This window comes from Melozone crissalis, unplaced genomic scaffold (assembly GCF_028551555.1).
Source record: "Melozone crissalis strain CALT ecotype California unplaced genomic scaffold, PUWL_Pcris_2 ptg000045l_1, whole genome shotgun sequence".
Lineage (NCBI taxonomy): Eukaryota > Metazoa > Chordata > Aves > Passeriformes > Passerellidae > Melozone > Melozone crissalis.
This window is the reverse complement of record NW_026535823.1, coordinates 17,465,477-17,483,779: the sequence shown is the minus strand read 5'-3', so window position 1 is coordinate 17,483,779 and position 18,303 is coordinate 17,465,477.

Below are 18,303 nucleotides of genomic sequence, written 5' to 3'. Positions count from 1 at the left end.
ATTTTCAAACAGACTTTGTCAGCTCAGCCTTGGCATTCCTTGTCAAACAAAAGCATGCCTAAAGACACATTTCAAAAGCAGACAATACAGCACTTGCTAACCTGCAGAAAATCGAAAAGGATCAGGGAGGCAGAGAACAAACAGAATAGGTAAGCAATAAGAAATGGAACACAGCTCTAAAGAGCTGTTTCAGAGAGCCAAATATGTTTAAAGAAGCCTACATTAATAATTAAACATCAGTAAGTAAAATTCCAGTATACTTTTTTTGCCAGCATTGTTTTAAGATTTGTAATATAGAAATGAAATTATTGATTTGGTATCAGTAAGAAAACATAACTGGTGTAAAGGGAGGAAGAAGCAGACAGGGGGAAGAGAATGAGGCAGGAGTATTTTTAGATGCCAGGCTAGTCTGGAATGTTAACTTTCTGCAATAGAAAGTCCATACTTCAGTATTCGTCCACTTCAGTCAGCTGAAAATTTGGGTCAGGCAGCTGTTATCTGAATTGACAGCAGCTATCTGATTAAAAGTAAAATGCTCTTAAAAAAAAAAAAAAAAAGGGGAGAGAAGGAGAGAGGGAAAAAGGCTGTGCTGTGTCACATTCACGCCACTCATACTGCTTACGTTGTGTCACACCGCGCGGTGATTTGACGCTACATAACACAACATGACATGAGTCACAGTTCACTGCTATCCACATTACACTCAGGTAGTTTGGCATGGCTCTAACTTTTGCTTTACTCTCATTTCCTATTCAGTGCACTCCACTTAGGCTGGTTGGTTAATGCAGACAATTGCTATACACTCAAAACTAGAGTTCCCTACCCAAATACATTTTTCATTGGATATTAAAGTGGAAACTTCAGTGGATATCTTTTGCACATCCATATGCAGCTCCTTTGCTCAACATCGCAAGGGCATTAATGACAACTTACACCTGAAAGGGAGGAGTTAAGGGGAATTTCCCATAGGAAATACAGCTGTAACAGTGACTTTCTGGGTTGGAGACATACTCGCTAAATGGAAAATAATTAGACTTTTTTTCTGTCACCAGAGACATTCCCAAACCAAAACCTCATATTAACCTCCCAGTCTTCCCTTCAAATTCAATTTGAATTGAATACCTTTCTGTTTCATAAGGATATGAAATATTATTTCAGATCTGAATTTATAGGCAGTCAGTAGCAGGTTGAACCAAAGGTCCACATCTCCCATGCCTAGGATTTGGGCAGTTCCCCATCTTTTCAGGGCTCTGCACTTTGGGTCTTGCTGTTTAATCAGATGTTTCCCAAAATTAATAGTCTATGTTGTTTGTGGTCACCTACCTCAGGCAACCAGCCTCAGCCCTGGAGCACAGCTAAATTGCACTGTTGCTTCCTGTAATGAATTTCCCGGCCTGTCAGAGCATCTCATACTTCTTAGCTTTGTTCTAAACAGAAGCAGAGAGGAGCACAAATTAACAGGCAGCTTTGTGCTTCTTTCATTTTTATTGACAGCATCCTGAAGTTCTAGATCCACTTAGCACCTCCAAAGAAGCGATAAGTGATTTAGCTTTTTGGGGACAAATTGGCTCTATTAACTCTGAGTGCCAAATTTACCAAAAATAACTCATTAGCTGTGCATTATGGTTCACAGGGTGCTCTGCTCTTGGCTAGATCCCAAAAACCACATTTGTGTACAAATGTTCCTATTATGGGGTGTGAGACTTACTAATGGCATACCATATGCACCAGTGCATTTTTCTCTTTCTAACAAAGCAGTTTTCCTACCACAGATGAGAAGTGACCAGGTTTTGAAGGGTTAAACATATTCCAACATGATAAAACCTGAGAGAGCACAGGAATCAAGCTATCATTCAATTTCCTTTTTTCTGTTGCTACCACTTGAACCTAATATTCCTTCCTCTACATTTAATAAGCAAACAAGGGAGCCAGCAGAAAAAATTAGTTAAAAATTTGGTTTCTGCTGCTAAGTTTAAGTTTTCTGGACAGCAAAGTGTTCATTATCTCTGTTCCCTTTGAAAAAAAGCTGTAATTCACAATCAATTCCCACCCCACAACTGGCTTCTCACACTTTGATGGGATGGATTCTTTACAACTGAGTTGTCTGATACTTTGCTAAGTGGGACTTACTTTCCTGTGTGTTTAAGAGGAATTTGTGTAGTTACAGATCTGAAAGAAAAGCAGTAATGTGAAAAAGGCTGTAGATTGATTCTGTCTTCTCATCTCTTGGCAGTAGAGGCAGGGCTGTGATTTCCCTTTGTTCTCAATACTCTTGGCACCTTGTGCCTGGAGAGCAGAGGCAGAGCAGCCCCTAAGAAGCTTCCAGTCCTTATGCTGAATGGCACTGAGCAACTGGGAAAATGTGTCTCCAAGCCAAGACAAAAGATCCTTTCCATAGTCCAAGGAAGAGTCAGGCAAACCCTCCTTCTGACCCGTCAGCAGAGGAGGCAGTGGGGCGCTGACTGTTCTAGTGGGGCAGCTGAGGCTCTGACAGTCTTGTCCCTCTCCACTTCAAACTTCCCCTGTGGCCTTTGGCTGGCATTTGGGGCCCACCTGCAATGGCACAGTGTGGTACAAGTCATTCCTGAGTCCTGCACCTGGATTTATTCTCTTTTATCATTCATCAACTCCCCCATGCAAGCATTCTTCCTGCTGTGGACAGGGGCAAAGCAACTCTTCCCATTTCCTCTTCAATGTTTCTAATGCTCTGTGTCAAAAGGCTTTTATTTCTGCTTCTTAACTTGGTCCTGGAGTTCTGCCTCCATGCTTCCCTTTCCCTATTCTCTCAGCACTTTGGCAATTAATTGAGTTTTCTAGTGTAGTAAGCTGAAGTTTTTCACCACATAAATGATTCATCCAAATAAAGTGAAGTTATTGAGCAAAAGTTAAATTGGGCTTTAATTTGCCTCAGGTCTCTTTTGAGCCATCTCCTTGCTTGCTCCTTTCTGTGGAAATGTTTCCCTCTTTGAACGTGGTTATCTTTAAAGTACCATTTGAAAGAAAAGGAAAGAGAAAAAAAATGTTGTTTGGGCATTCCTACAGCTGGTGCCAGGTCCAGGAGATGTGTGCTGTCTGAGGAAGTTAACTGCTCCATGAACATCCCTTCTGTCTTTATTCAGGTCTGACGGCTGCAGGGAAATGTGGGACGAGTATGGATGACCAGCTGTGACAAAATTCTGGTGTCTTGATTTTCTCCAGTACCCCTGCTTCAGTCCTGTGGCCAAAGGGATAAAAACACTGTCTCTTCCATTTTTGCAGGTAACAGTGGTTCTAATGCTTTTGTCCCTGGCCTTCCAAGAGGGCAGCTGTCCCTTCGCCTGTCCTCTAAATCCTGAACCTGCAAGCGAGGACCCTCGAGGTGCAGGATGAAATCTGCTGAAAAACAAGATGGAGCATCATGAGGAATATAGTTCCAGGTACAGGGATCAGTCACATCCTAATTTTGACAGGCTTGTGTGAGCAAAGGCTGTTTCAATACTGTGAGGCAGCTGCTTCTCATGATGTGGTGTGTCATTACAGAGATTCACACACAGACTGATGCTTCAATACCCTGTCACCCTTGCTTGAAAAATAAGGTCATATTATATTCAAAATCGTACTGTATTCATCACTTAATATTTTATACAATTAAAATATTAAGCTAAGTAACAGTGTGTTGGGGAGGGTGTGTTTGTGTATACGTGGCATAAATAAGTATAAATAAACAAGTATTAGTGGTGCAATAACACTGAATAATTTATCCAGACCAAATGAATTATTTTCAGCCTCTAGTCTTGAAAATTTCAAACTGAATTCCTTAAGTTCATTTAAAATTTCAGTTTTTTCAATAGGCATGTTGTGGTGACAGTAGCTGTGATGTGTCAGGGTACCATAACTAGCTGAAGGATATGATGGCTGGACAGCTCCCCATTTTCCCCACTTTCTATCAGGTAGTCTGATGAGAGATTATACTTCTGTCTGCAAAATATTCTGCTTTATTAATCAATAAAGTCAGTTTGTATAAGTTGTTCTGGTTTCTAATGGAAGTGATATAAATGTTTGAGAGCAAATGAATACAGAACCCAGAGGATCAGTGAATACTAAATAAAAACCCCTCTCAAGTATCAAAGTGAGACCAAGTGGAAAAGGGAGGATGGACTGATCAGAGACAAACTGATGTTAGTAGCAATAGTAGCAGCAAAGTAAAATGCCTTAGAATGCCACTGCAGAACAAGGTCTGCCCAAGACGCTGCAGTAGGACCAGAGCACTGCTGAGAGCTTGCAGAGCACAGAGTTTGCTTGTGCAGTGTCACTATAATCAGCGATTCCCATCATGGTATGGTAACCTTTTGATTCTGATTCACCCCTTTGCTTCAGTGCTTGCCTTGGGCCGCACCAGATCCATCTGGCTACCTGTCTTGCTTTTCCCACCCCTGTCATAAGGACTCCTGCCAACTGCTTGTCTCTCAGCATTCAGCCTCTGCTGCCCCTGAAAGCAGTGCCTTCTGCTACTCGGGGGAGACAGCACCGAGGAGCAGTGAACTGGCAGATTGACAAATAAGCTGAGACTGACCCAGGGCTGGCACCCTCCAGAACTCGCTTATATTTTTGTGTTGGGCATGATTATCTCTAAGTGTGGCCCTGATTCCAGCTGTCATTTTAGGTCAGATGCATAATATCAGTTTACAGAACAAGTGTAGCTAAAGGACCCTCATCCGTCATAGCCAGATGGAGGAGGAAGCTACAAACAAACAAACAAAGTAGGTATCAGGAATGCCTGGGACAGGCTGTGGCTCCCTGGCAGTCCCTCAGCACAGAACCTGGGCAGAGCCACCAATTAAGACGGTAACCTACACCGCAACAGTCTTCTGTGAAACCACCATGTGCTGGAGAAATTAACCTGAATAACTTGACAGCACAAAATTTACTTTTCTGGTACAGCCTGGGATATATTTGCAAGGTAAAGAATAGAACCCAAAGTACTTGTGGCAAAAAGCAAAATACAACACTGAGCAAACCTTCCACACAGGCTGTTCGAGAGCCTTCTCTTTATCAGAAATTAGCACTGATCTTGTAAACAAGATGTCCTTTCTGTGAGGAGACTGTTGCTACACAAGGCAAGGACTAAATAATTTATTCCTTGTTGATGTTACCTTAAAATAGGTTGAAATTCCTCTTTACAAAGAAAGCAGAATTTTTCTTTTTCCTCCTCCATGTGTCTTTCATTCAATTTTTCTTTTTGTAGAACTTTTCAGAGCAATGATCCCATGCTTGACAGGTCTGTGCTTCCCTGGCAAGAGGAAATGGATATTACAGCTTCCCTTCATAGACCAGTCCCTCTGTTCCTTAGCCTTTTTTCCACTGGCCACATGCTGCTGAAGAACTTTCCAGATGCATCCTGCTTCACTTGCCTGGCAGGTGCTGCGTTTACATTCCAAAGTGCCCTGAGAAATCTTCTGCTGGAGCTTTTGTGAATGAAGACACAGGAAAGTGAGGTAACTGTCTTCACCTCCCCATTGCAGCATGGATTCTCACGGGAAAATGGGATGGAAGTTTTGCCCTATGGCTACACCATTCCTTCCTGTGGGCTGCTGCAGTCAGCTGTGTGTGGGTATCTCAGGCCAGAACTGGGGGTGCTTTCTTACTGCTCTCCTCAGGCTGTATGTCTTGTCATCTTTTGTCAATATTGAATAGTTAACTCCTGAGAAAATAAGACTACTTTGGAAGACAGTAATTACATATTTGTTCTAATGCTCATAAGGGTTGGTTCCTGCCCTTGGGTTTTAGACCATTCTCCTGCTGTCTTTTCTGTTTTTCCCAGGAAGCTGTTTCAATGCCTGCAGCTCTGCTACAGTCAGGTAGTGATTAGAATATATTGTCAAATGTTTTAACTTTTTTTTTTACTGTTGTGTCACACAGCTCACCTGCCAACTTGTTTCTTGTTAATTCAACTCTTCTCATCTGCTTCTGTTTCCGCACTTACTTGTGAGGAGATGAGGTGACTGAGATTGAACAGGAGGTAGCAGCGGTAGCTGAAGCAAGATGAAAATGAATGGTATTTTCAAATCCTAAGCAGAGCTGCAGAGGCTAATAATTACATTAAAAAGGCCCTCTGCAGGTAGGTGCAAATAGGCTAGTCTAAACAAGTGCCACTATTTTAATGTGGGCTGTTCAAGACGATGTCATTACCTGACTAGACTGCCACCTTTCACCTCCAGCCATTGTGCTCGGTTAGATCTCACTAACAGGGAGAGTGCAGAACTTGTTTGCAGGGGATTTGTTGTCTCACGCTCAGAGGCAGCTGAGAGACTTGCCAAATGACAGGAAGACGCTTACATTCACAAGGTGTGATTGCCTAAGTGTTTGACTGTGTCTAATTAGTTTGCCTTTGCTGGTTGGTATCTCCACAGTCAGAAGCAGATTGACTCCGCAGGCTTTAAGCAAAGAGGTCTGATTGGTGTTATTATCATTTGTTTATTTAACCCTCCCACTAGCCATGAAATATTCCCTACAGAATGGCCTTTCCTCTGTCTTTTAAAAAGACATTTTTATGGCTTGTATTGTGATGAATATTTTCTGCCATAATCTCAGCTTCTAATTGTAATGGCATTTCTTTTAAAAATCTCTGAAACAATATTATCTTTTTGAGCTTTGAAATACGAGCAATACCTGATTACTTTCAGAAGCTGGTGATAACTTATTTTTATCATCAAAAACAGAGATTCTTTCTGCCTCTGTGTGGCAATATCTCTTTGGCCAAGCTTCTCGGGAATGAAGAATCAAAATGCTATTTTGTGTCCCTACCAAGTGATTCCGATAATGAGAAGAAACTATTTAAAAAAGAACCAAAACAAAACACACACCAAAAAGAAGAGCAACAAAAAATAAGTCTTGAAAATCCTTATAAAATAATTGATAGTCCAAAAAATTTTCTTGGGATGTGAGTGAACAGAAAAGCAGCTTTCTTTCACGATTCTGTTCCATGTGTCTGTACCTCAGAACTGCAATTCTACTGTGCACATTTTTGGAGATTCCTCATCCTACAGTTTTCAGATTTATAGAGCATGACACCTATTTCTTAGCCAAAAAAAGTACAAAAGGTGATTCCAAGGAAAGAAGTAGGTTTTATTTGTAAGGAAATTCCTTTGCCTTTTTCTTGGAGTGTACTTACAGGTAACCTTTCAACTGTACCCAAAACCCCAGGGTTTGTAAAGATCTGGTGTTCTTATCATGCCAAAGACATGAAAAGGAAGGAGAAAGTTGATATCCAGAGTCCCTGGGATTGCCTTGGTTGACTTTGCCTGATGCCTATTCTGTGTCAGTGCTTTGGATGTTACCACTTTGAGATGTGTGGAACTTGCAGATACCAACGCATGTCTCCTCATTTGGAGGGCAGCTTACATTCTTGGCTATTCTGCTTCTCCCCTTCTGAATTCCCTTTAGGCTCCATGGTGGGGATTTCCACACTGACTCAAAACTTCCTTGGGTTTCCAGTACCATTCTCTTTTCTTTTTAACTGTGGAATAGACTGGCTTCTACAGCATTTCCTAAAGGTAACTTAAATTATCCTCAGAACTGTGTCAAATTATAGAAGCAGTCCAATGCACGTAATCGAAAGAATAGGTCACTATTCTATCAGGGAAAGCATAATCAGATTAAATATGCCTATCTAGGTACATCTTTCCCTACTACATTATTCGTGGTAGTTCCAAGTAATAAGCCCTGTCTTAGCATCTCATAATATGATGCAAATTTTATATGCAACTGGTATTATTATAACCAGAGACATTATTCTGAATCAGTTAGAACACAATGAGGCACAGGATAGGAATTCCCTCTCAGATTTCTGGGCTGCTTTTCAGGGCAGACCCTCTTTGGCCATATTTCCTCCAGGAGTGTGAGATGCAAAAGGAAGCTGCATCTTTTGGGGGTGGTGTGTGGGTTTGTGATTCAGCTGGGAGTGTGCCATCACATCTCCAGCCAGCCACTCTCAACTGGCTCATGATCCCAGCAGGTCCAAAAGGACAGTGTGTGGCATCTAAGGTCAGGTAACATAATTATACTAATATTAGGGATAAATTATTTAGGAAACTAAGAACAATCCCAAATCTTCATTTTAATCAGGAAGTTAAAGATTATTTAGTGCTGGACAAGTCCTCTTCCTTAATTAAGCCTTTTGTCAGACCTCTGCCAGATCTCTGCCTGTTCCACCTACTCTTAAAATCCTCTGAGTTTCAGGACTACTTTGCAGAAGTTGGGAGCAGTTTTCATTTCATGTGCATGGTCCCTCTTGAGCTTGCATGATCTGGGGCAGGAGGGTGCAGAAAGAAAAGCAGCCACTATCCTCAGTTTTGCTGTCACCTGGCATGGCTTACAGCTAGCTCATTCTGTGAAACAGAAATCACAGAGTTGCCCCTTGAATTCCCATGTGTTAGCACAGCATGTTGCTGTGCACCACTGGGCCAGACTTGACTAAACTTGTATAATTGTGGTACCATGTTAGCTTTTCCTAAGTCTTGAAAGATTTTTCAGCAGCGAAGAGGCTAAGATCCCTAAACCATTATTGCAAGGGAGCAGCCAAAGAAAATATAACCTATCAAGTTCCCAGATTAAAAATAAAACAAACTGATATTTTCCAGAGCTTTTGCTAATTGTCACTTCTCTGCAATGTTACACAACTCCCATGTGCAAATGGACTTAGTGACAAGTTTCTGTGTACATACCAGCGCCCTGGCTCTACTAAACCCCCTTATCTTAGCTTCACTAATTTGCCATGTCAAATTAGTGTGATGAAACAAATTCTAATTATACTGAAAGATCACTTAGAGCATTAGCACTGCTGCTGTGGTCCTGTTCTTGTGCTGTCTTATTTGCATACCAGTCCAATGTGCCTAGGTAGATGACAAAATGAAATGTCTTCCAACATGTTTATGGGGTTTTCCTGGGAAGGTGCTGATTCAGCCTTGACAGATGCTCCCACAGGCAGAAAGCTGGAAGGAGGGAATAGGAATCACATTGCTCAGCCGCAGAAAGGATGTTATTTTTCTCTTTTGATTCAACATGTTTGATCCATTGGGAAAATAGTAATAATTTTTTCATTTTACATGTACACCAAACAATGACATCAAGAATCAAAAAATATAATCACAACCCCTGTTTGATATCAAAGTTTGTAGCTTACAAACACCAAAACCATAGAATAAAGCACAATTTAAAATGGAGAATTAAAAAAAATATTTAAATCTCCAAAAGAACAGTTGAGCAGAATTTCTAATGGTAGGAGTCATGGAATTAGAGTATGGGTTAATGTATTTGTAACTTTTCCCATCTCTCTCTGGTTTTTTTGATAAGTTAATGCTTACTATTTATAAGTCACTTGTTTTCTTTTTGTTCAAAATTAGTGTTTTGTAGCTGTGTGTGCCTGGCTGCAGAATTTGCATCTAGCTGCTCTAAATGTGTATTTACCCACTGAGGAAAAAAAATAAGCTAAATTGAAAAATTTGGGCTCAGAATATTGAACAACCCAAAAACATGAGTCTCAAAATTTGTTTTCCCACTGGTATTGCAATTTCTATTCCACTGGAAACACAAAACCCATACTAGTAGGTTTTGCTTTAAGATTTTAAAGCCATGGGATTGAGACTGAATCCTGAAAAGAAGGGAAAGGCAGTGTCTTGGTGTGTGGGCTTGCTAAAATAATTTCCCACTTGTCTTCACATGTGAATGATTTCTTGCCCTTTTATATCACACCACCACACATGGGCCATGTCTGGAGATTTCCAGGAGAGTTTGCAGGGCTATTTCTTCTCTATTCCTAATTCCAATGGGCAAATTCACAGACAGGCTTTGGCTTAGGTGAGATCTTCAGCATGTTCTGAAAGAAGCAGCCTGCAATCTGTGCTGCACCAAGGTTTGTGGCAGAACTCTGGGTGATTCAAACAAAGTTTAGGGTAGAGTACAGCTGAAATGGGTGGTGGTTGCTGCATATCTTGGTCACCCTGGAAAGCACTGCAATGAAGTGAGCTGACTAGGAGGAGAAATGTTTGATGCCATGAATGGGTGCACATTTACCCAGTATACTGCACACAGTGTGCAGTGTGCATGCTCAATAATCTGGGAATATAGCTTTTTCCACATGAATGTTGATGGGGACACAATAGGCAAGAGTTTCTTAAATTTGTATCTGCAGAAAAATCTTTTTTTTTTGTGTGCAAGTTTGTCACATAACAGGTACAGAAAAGCAGACACTTGGTAGTAGAAGACTAATGGTGTTTATCACAATTCAATTTTAAAAAATCACAGCAATATTCATACACCAGAAACTTAACCCAGTGCCACAGTGCTCTGGTAGAAAAAGAGCATTTTTACTTTCCTAATACCATAGAGGACATTGGTCACAGGTGAGTAGTTGAGTCTGCAGATAACTGAGAGAATTTTTGATGTGGTTATGTAGTAGATGTACAGGAGATGACCCATGTGTCAGATCACACAATGCACTGGCAAATTGGGACACATAAAATAGAAATGATACTATATTTTCATTCTAGTTTTTAAATTTTTTCATGAAATGCTAATTTTGCTACAGATCCATTATTTATGAAAGTGAAGGGATTTTTTCCCCTCTCAATGCCAGAGGGATTTTGCATGTGTAAGCCCCATTTAGTGTTGATGGCAGGTACCAGTACACAAGCTCCATTCACTGGGAGGGAAATAGTCTAGCACACCTAATTAACTAATAGTGAATCACGTGCATAGATGGTTTTTCCTTTACACTGGGTTTTATTTTTTTCTGGTTAAAAGCACAGTCCAGCAAAAAGACTCCAAGACTAGCTAAAAATTACATGTGGAAATGAGCTTTATTTTATTGTTTAAATGTAGATTCTTTGTTTCCTTCCTTTGAATACAGCATGGCTTGTATGCTTCAATAGCTTAGAGCCATTTGTCTGTTAAATTTTCTACAGCAAAGCAGTAGCTCAGACATGGTGCCCTGTTGCTCTTCAGAGAAGGTCCAGGGTCCATTCTGGGCTTTAAGTAATTGGGAAGGAGTGATGGTCCAGTGCTGGAATTTCTCCACTGCCCTCACTGAGCGTTAGAAATGGTTTTATGTCCTAGTCAATACTCTGAAGGCTATAAAAATCTGCCTGTCTTCCATGGAAACTCCTCTTGTTTCCATCAGCTTCTAAATCACTACTAAACACCAGTTAGATACCTACAGCAATGCTGTGCTTCTGTATTCAATCCTTGAAGATTTTCTCTCAGGGATTAAGACACAGCCTTGCATTTTTTCTTTAAAGCAGCTTCCCTGAAACCATCATATTTATTTTTTCCTCTTTTTGAGGGCTAGATAATATCCTAGTCAAGAGGGGGCTAGCTGGAGAGCTGTCGCTGTAACTGCAGCACTGCAGGTCAGCCAGGGAAAGAGCTGGCTTCAAACACAGCAACAGAAGACAGCTGGGATGTGGACCCAGGGCAACATTCAGCTTCCCTTTGTCCAGACTACAAACACAACAACAGGGGATGCAGGCTTTCCTAATTAGCGATAAAGAAAACTTTGCAGTAGCTACTAAGGTGGGAAAGTGGGTAGATGGTGATCTCATTTTCACCCATAAAATAGATGAGAAATGTAAAAGAAGTGCAAGATGTTTCAGTTTGTTACATTAGAAACATCATGCATTTGTTTCCAAGGCATTACGTGTCCCAGCATTCTGAATATGGGCTTGTATTAGAAGAGAAAATGAAAATATTTTTGAACTTTGCTTGAATTTCAGGCTACTACAAAACTTCTTGGCTCAGCCGTCTCACAATAGATTTATAATATTAGAGTTATGCTGTAATTGGTACCAGAATGACACATAATGTAAAGTGTTACCTATATTTAAAACTTGAAAATAGTATTTGAATTCTATATTCACAGGTAATAAGAGTTCATCTTCATGGTGGGGAAAATGAGTTTCAGAATGACAGCTTGTAACCTGTTTTTTTTCTTTTCTTCTTTCCAGTTCAATTCATATGGTTTTCCTAATATGGGCATTATTCTGCAGTCCTTATTCAGGCACAATCCTCCCTAAAGCTGTGAATAACATCACAATGATAGCCATTGAGAAAGGCTTATCATTTAAAATATGTATTTATTTTCTAGTTTCTACATTTCCAGTGCAAGTTTTATCAAAAATATTGTGATAGTCCACTCCAGCAGCAGTATGAAGTCTGTAATTCCATGTAAAATATTTAATTTAAAAATAGCAATAACTGGCATTTTGACCTTCTCCTTACCAAGGATTTCAGAGCACTTCCCAAAAGTGAGTTTATTAATTCCTGCAGTAGCAACATCTGTCAAGGCAAGTATATCTGGACAAGATGCAAAGCCCCTTTGGAGAGCTGTCTGTCATGGTACCATTGTGGTTTGCCTGAAAAAAACCTACATGTTCCAATTTCTTTGGTGAATTTACAACAAAAATTTCCCTAACCCCCTGAAAAACAGATTTTTTTTTCCAGCCAGCTCTTCTCTTACCCTTAGGTCATGTTATCTCTCAGCAGCATAGCAAATCACAGAAATTTGTGCTTGCAGTGTCTTGATTTGACATTTAAATTATTCTCTGGATTCAGATCTTCTGACAGTCTGGCAATAAGGCTGACAGTTGAGACCAAATTTGCTTATTCTGTGGCATTTGTGACAATTATTGCATCAGTTCTGCTCTTTTAAAAACCAGATTTCCTCATGATCCTGGCCTGGCAGTGTGTATGGTAGGAATCTGTTTAAAGCTGGAGAAAACTCCCAAAAGAGGAGTGGGTAATTTTTCTGCAGTGCTTGCAGTGAAGTTTGAAAAGACAACCACATGTATTTCCTCAAGCTTTATTTTGTCCCTAGAAAGAAGCATCTGAAGATGATGGACCACAGCCTGATGTCTGTGGAGAAGAGGGAAGGGAGAGCTCCAGCTCTACCATCCTCATGCTGGGGAGGTGGGAAGCACCAGTTCATTCTGCATCTCCACAGACACATGGCTTTGGATACAGCATGGCCTGAAAAGGCCTCTGTGGGGAGACAGCAGAGATGGGAACTTTTCTTCCCCTCCTTCCCCTTGAGAGTTACCACTCTGGGCAGCTGGCAAGCAGCTGAGCTGAGTCCCTTCACCATTGGCCCATCGGGCATGGTAAGTTCCTGACAATCTCACCTTCTTATGCTTTGCATGAGTGAGTGATTAATGGGTGAATGGTTGGTTTGTCTTGTTTTTGTGGTTGTTTTTTTTTTTTTTTTGTGTTTTTTTTTTCCTGAGTTGTTCAAAGCTGCAGTATAATCACTTTGATAAGATTAAGATCCTGTTTGACATTTTAATAAGAATAAAATAAGCATTTGCTTGCTAGAACATGATCAGCAAATAGTGTGGCTGCAGATGAAACAATGAGTAGTAGAAGTTGCTCTTTAGAAACCTTAGAAGATGTTGCTTATAATTGAAGTACTGCATACTTTGTCTGTGAACTGGCAGTTATATTGCAAGGTTTTCCATCTGTTTTCTTGGGTTGAAGGAACATAAGAGGAGGTAAAAGCCATTCATAGAGCTGAGAGTCACAGAAAAGCCCTGAAAAGAACCCCCACTAAAGCCATGGGCTGCCTGTTATTGCTGTGGCAGCATTGTGCCTTTCACATGATAAGCACCAAACACAACATCCAGGGCTAACCAGGAAAAGGAACACTACTCCTTTTGAGTGATGCAATTTAGGTCCCTGTCATATAGTGAATGATTACATATTTTTCACAGAATATATGGGTGACAAAAATGAGTTAGATGTACCTGGGAAAGAACACTTTAATTAAATTCACATTAAATAAAGCTTTGCTGTTTGGCTTTAAAAAAGGCATTTCAAATAGAGCTTAGCATTGTTTCTGCCATCATTCAACTTCTGTCATTTTCCAATTCGTCACTTCTGTCCTACCAGTGAACATTGGCTGATGACAGGAAATTTTCTAGGCTGTAAATTAATAAGGAATTCAGCTTAGAAATGCTTGCTTCAATTAAAAAAATATTACATAGATGAGGAGGAGGAGGTTGTGGATGTACCATCCCAGACTTGGTGTTTGTTCTTAGGCACATATTATTTTCTAGGAGCAATTATAATATGAACCATTGGAATTACCTTGGATGGATGGAGAAGTATTTTGATGGCTGCCAAAAAGCACTGAAAGCCCTGTGTTCATGTCCACTAGCAAGCCAGGTGATTTCATTAGCCTAAATGCCTGAATTTTTGCAAAAATTTGCAGCACTCTGTCTTGAGGTAATTGTTAAAGCAGAAAGGACACAGGTATGGCTCTGATAAGTGATTTTTTTACCAAATCCTCCATCCATGGATGTCCATATGTGAAAGGGCAATTGGTTTCAAATACTGCTGCACATTTTTGGCTGTTAAGTGTCATTTGCAAAAGCTGTGGGGAAAGAGTTTGCAGGGACTAGCACAGCACCCCACACGGCCCTTGTGTCTGTGGGAACAGGAGTGAGAGTCAAGATGAGTAATCATTTGATCTAAATAGGGCCACAGCTGTATTTCTAACAGGGTTCAGGCTTTGCAGCAGCCAGCTCCTTTCAGTCTGCCTTAGAGGAGCTGTGAACTTATCACTCGGGCATGTGCACATAAATGCAGCAGCTGCCATTGCTGATGGCTTTGAAGCTTTTTGCAGGCAACTGCCAGAGCTGGTGGCTCCATGCCAAATCATGATGTGGTTCTGATCCTGAGAGATTTTTATGCAAGGCTGGGGACAGAGGTCATGGATCAAATGTAATGGGCTGACATGTATTAAGAAAGATTAATGAGTCTGGGCACAAATTAATTGTGTTTTTACCAGATAATCAGCAGGTCTTGCTAACATTTGCTTTCAATGTTATTAAGGAAGAATATATGCTTGTGTCTCTTGTGGTCAGCTGTAAGGAAAGAGAGCGTTTTATCATTATTTAAAGAAAACAAAATACCAGTTTTGTCTGGCATAAAATCTTAGCAAATTATTCTGGAATTTTCCAAGTACTACATTAACAGTGCTGCAGGTGTCTAGATTTCCTATAGTACCAGGAAGAAAATCAGGGTAGAGCAGAAATAAGCCAAAGATTGTTGGTTCCAACAGCAATCTGAGAAAAGTGAGGCAGCATAAGGCTAGTGATGGGGTACAGAAGATGCTACCAAGAAAATAATATCATGACCCACTAACTAGAAAATATGTTACATTTTCATTCAGTTAAGTGAGAGGGATTCTGTTAGGTAGGATAATTTCCTTTTCATTAAACAATCAGAGTTAATGATGATAGCTCTTTTCCAAAACCCAAGAGCTGTGAGTCCAAAGGCAGCAAGGATGTTATGTGCAGGATAAGTCACAGAATATCTTCCTTAAAACCGTCTGCATTTTGATTCCCTTCAGTGAGTCTCTGTATGTGTTACTAGTGAAAAATTCAGCTCCCACCCTTTCTTGTAAATGCTTTCACAGGCCTGAAGAATCTGAAATAGTGGAGGGACTCAGGAACTGTATGTTTATTTGTCATACCTGTTTCTTCATTGCTTTTTGTCTTGTCTAGATTGATTTTTTTTAAATGAATTATACTGATTAATTAATTAATTATAATTAAAATGAATGCTAGAAGATTAAGCCTTCTGATTTAAGCAGTTCTAAGTCACAAGATAGTAGGAGTAGCAGGTTATAATGTATCAAAAAGCCTGCAAGGAGACAATTATTGTGTATAATTTGGATGAGTGCGTTTTCTCCTTTTTTCATTGTTTTTTGTATGGACAGAGTCCATAACCTGGAATGAGTGAGCTCAAATTCTTGTGTCAGATTGCATAATCTGGGAGAATGTCATTACAGTCCATGAGGTTACTTTGCGTTTACTGAATCAGATTTGAACTTTTTGGCAGTAATTGGTATTTTTTTAGATTTTTTTGCAGCCATTTGTGGGAAGTCTTTCATCAAATATTCCAAATTCAAGCTATTTATAAATCAAAGCTCTCACATGCCAAAGCCAGATGTTCTAAATATAAAGATAACAGAGGCAACAAGTAACAACATACAATATGTATGCATAATAGCAAGTTTTCCACATTTGAGTTTCACCTCAGCTACTCCTATAAGTGGGCTAAAAGACCTGTCTCAGTAGAGCCCACTGAGAGCACCTGTCCACCACAAGTTTTAGGATAATTCAGTGAGAAAGGAACAAGGTCAATCCCCAATCATTCCTGTGGGATTAGTCCCAGGAGTGTCAAAAATTCCTCCAAGAGAAGAATATGAACAGCACTCACAATAAAATAGAGTGGACACAGTTGTCCTTTTTTGTACCTGAGTATGTCACTTGTTAAGGGAAAAGCTGTTTTTCTCAGTCCCTTAAATTTCTCAAAGAGTGCTTTACATGTAGAGGAAAAGCAGTCCTTCCTTACTGAAAGAAATCCCATTTATTTGAGATGAAACATCCCTTGGCTGAAGTGAATGAAGGTGTATTTCTTCACCTGACAGAGTAATGACATTATGATACTCAATACTCAATGCCAGAATGCCAGTAATAGTTTGGTGCTTCTGTACTTATTAAAAAAAAAAAAAAGGAAAAAAGCCATAAGCTGCAAAAGTAAATTAAGTGAATTATACCTCTGCAGTTTCCAGTGATTGACTTTTGGAGGGACCAGTTCCATGTGTGGGTGATACAGTTCAGTGCCATTAGATACAATGACAAGTTATAGGATGATTCCTGCCTTCTCAGAGCCAGGCATAATGAACAAAACATAATTTTTGGCAGAATATGAACTTCTGGAGGAATATAGAAAATTGTAGAAAAATGAGTGAATAAAACAACAACAGAATAAACAAAACACTACTTGACCAGTGAAATATCTGTGACAGGGACTCTGATTTCTTATTTTCCCCAAGTATTCTCATTTCTTTTTTCTACCTGCTGACATTCACTAAATACAACGAGAATACAAAACGTGTATGGCAAATATAAATTGACACAATACCACTGGAACCAATAAAACCCAGATGCTTTAAGTGGTTGAGGATCTGGCTCATTTTGTTTCACTTCTCATTGTGTGCAGAAGTGAACCACTGCTTAAGTAAAAGGGAATTTCTTCAGTTGTAATAACCCTTGTTTCTGAAATACATGTAGCTCAGAGCATTGAAGTACTTTAGCAGAATATCTCCCTTTCAAGAGAATGACACTGTGTGGGTTTGATATAGTCAATAAGTTTGGTTTTTTCATTTGTAACATTGCCCATTTTGGGGTTTCATCCAATTCACAGAAATGTCTTGAATTTTTATTCCTAACCAGGTGTAAGACCTTAGCTCTTCACCACTGCTTGTTAGTGTACATTTTGGACAATGTTAACATCATCTCAGATATTCAGGACAAGGGAGGAACTTGCTTTAAGTCCTTAGGAGAAGCTAAAAAGACTATTAACAAGCTGAGTCCATAAAAAACATCTGTTCCAGTCATGCTGCTGATTTTTTATTAGTCCTTCAAATCCATCGCTAAGATCTCTAGAGCAAGAAAAATGCTCTAGTGTGGAGTGCAATTTCCAATTTCTTAGCTAACCTGATTTTGTTGATTCATACATATGCATGATTCAGTGCTCTTCCTGAATACAAACAAAAAAAAAACCCTTTTGGGTTGTACTTTATTTATTTTCCTTGAAATGCCCTTGAAATTTCATTTGCTCAGTGAAACCAAACAAATAATTGCATACTAAAAGGAAAATGAAGAGTAGCAAGCTAAATAATTTGTAACATCAAATATTCCTTTGCTGTGGTTAACATTCTCAGTGAGAGGAAACAGTCAGCAATAAACAGCCCAATGTATCTTAAATGTAATAACTAATATCAATGTCAAATGCATGAAGTGAAAATACCTTAGGATATGCTTTCACAGTTCTGCTACATCATTGCTAAATGGAATATGCTATATAACTATAATAGCAGTCATACTTGTCATATTTCTCCTGATCTCTAAGGAAAAATATCCATGTAGGCATTATGCAGCTTACATCTTTTTCTAGTCAGAGTCGTATTTTTATGGGGTCTTTATGGTGCTTTTTAAAAGTTTACAATCTGAAAGCAAACCTGTAACCATTTGTATATCATGCAAACTATATACCAAGTCACATTCCTGATAATTAGGGATATCCCAGTACTCTGTTATGTACATCACTGCTATCCAGCTTGGAGTAAATAACAAAAGATTACTTCTGATTTGGGCTATGTAATGTTAATCTGTATTAAAAAATGGAAATAACCAAGTAATTAAAATAGAATTTTTAACAATGACCCCATTAACCAAACTGGACAAAATTTATCACCAATGTACC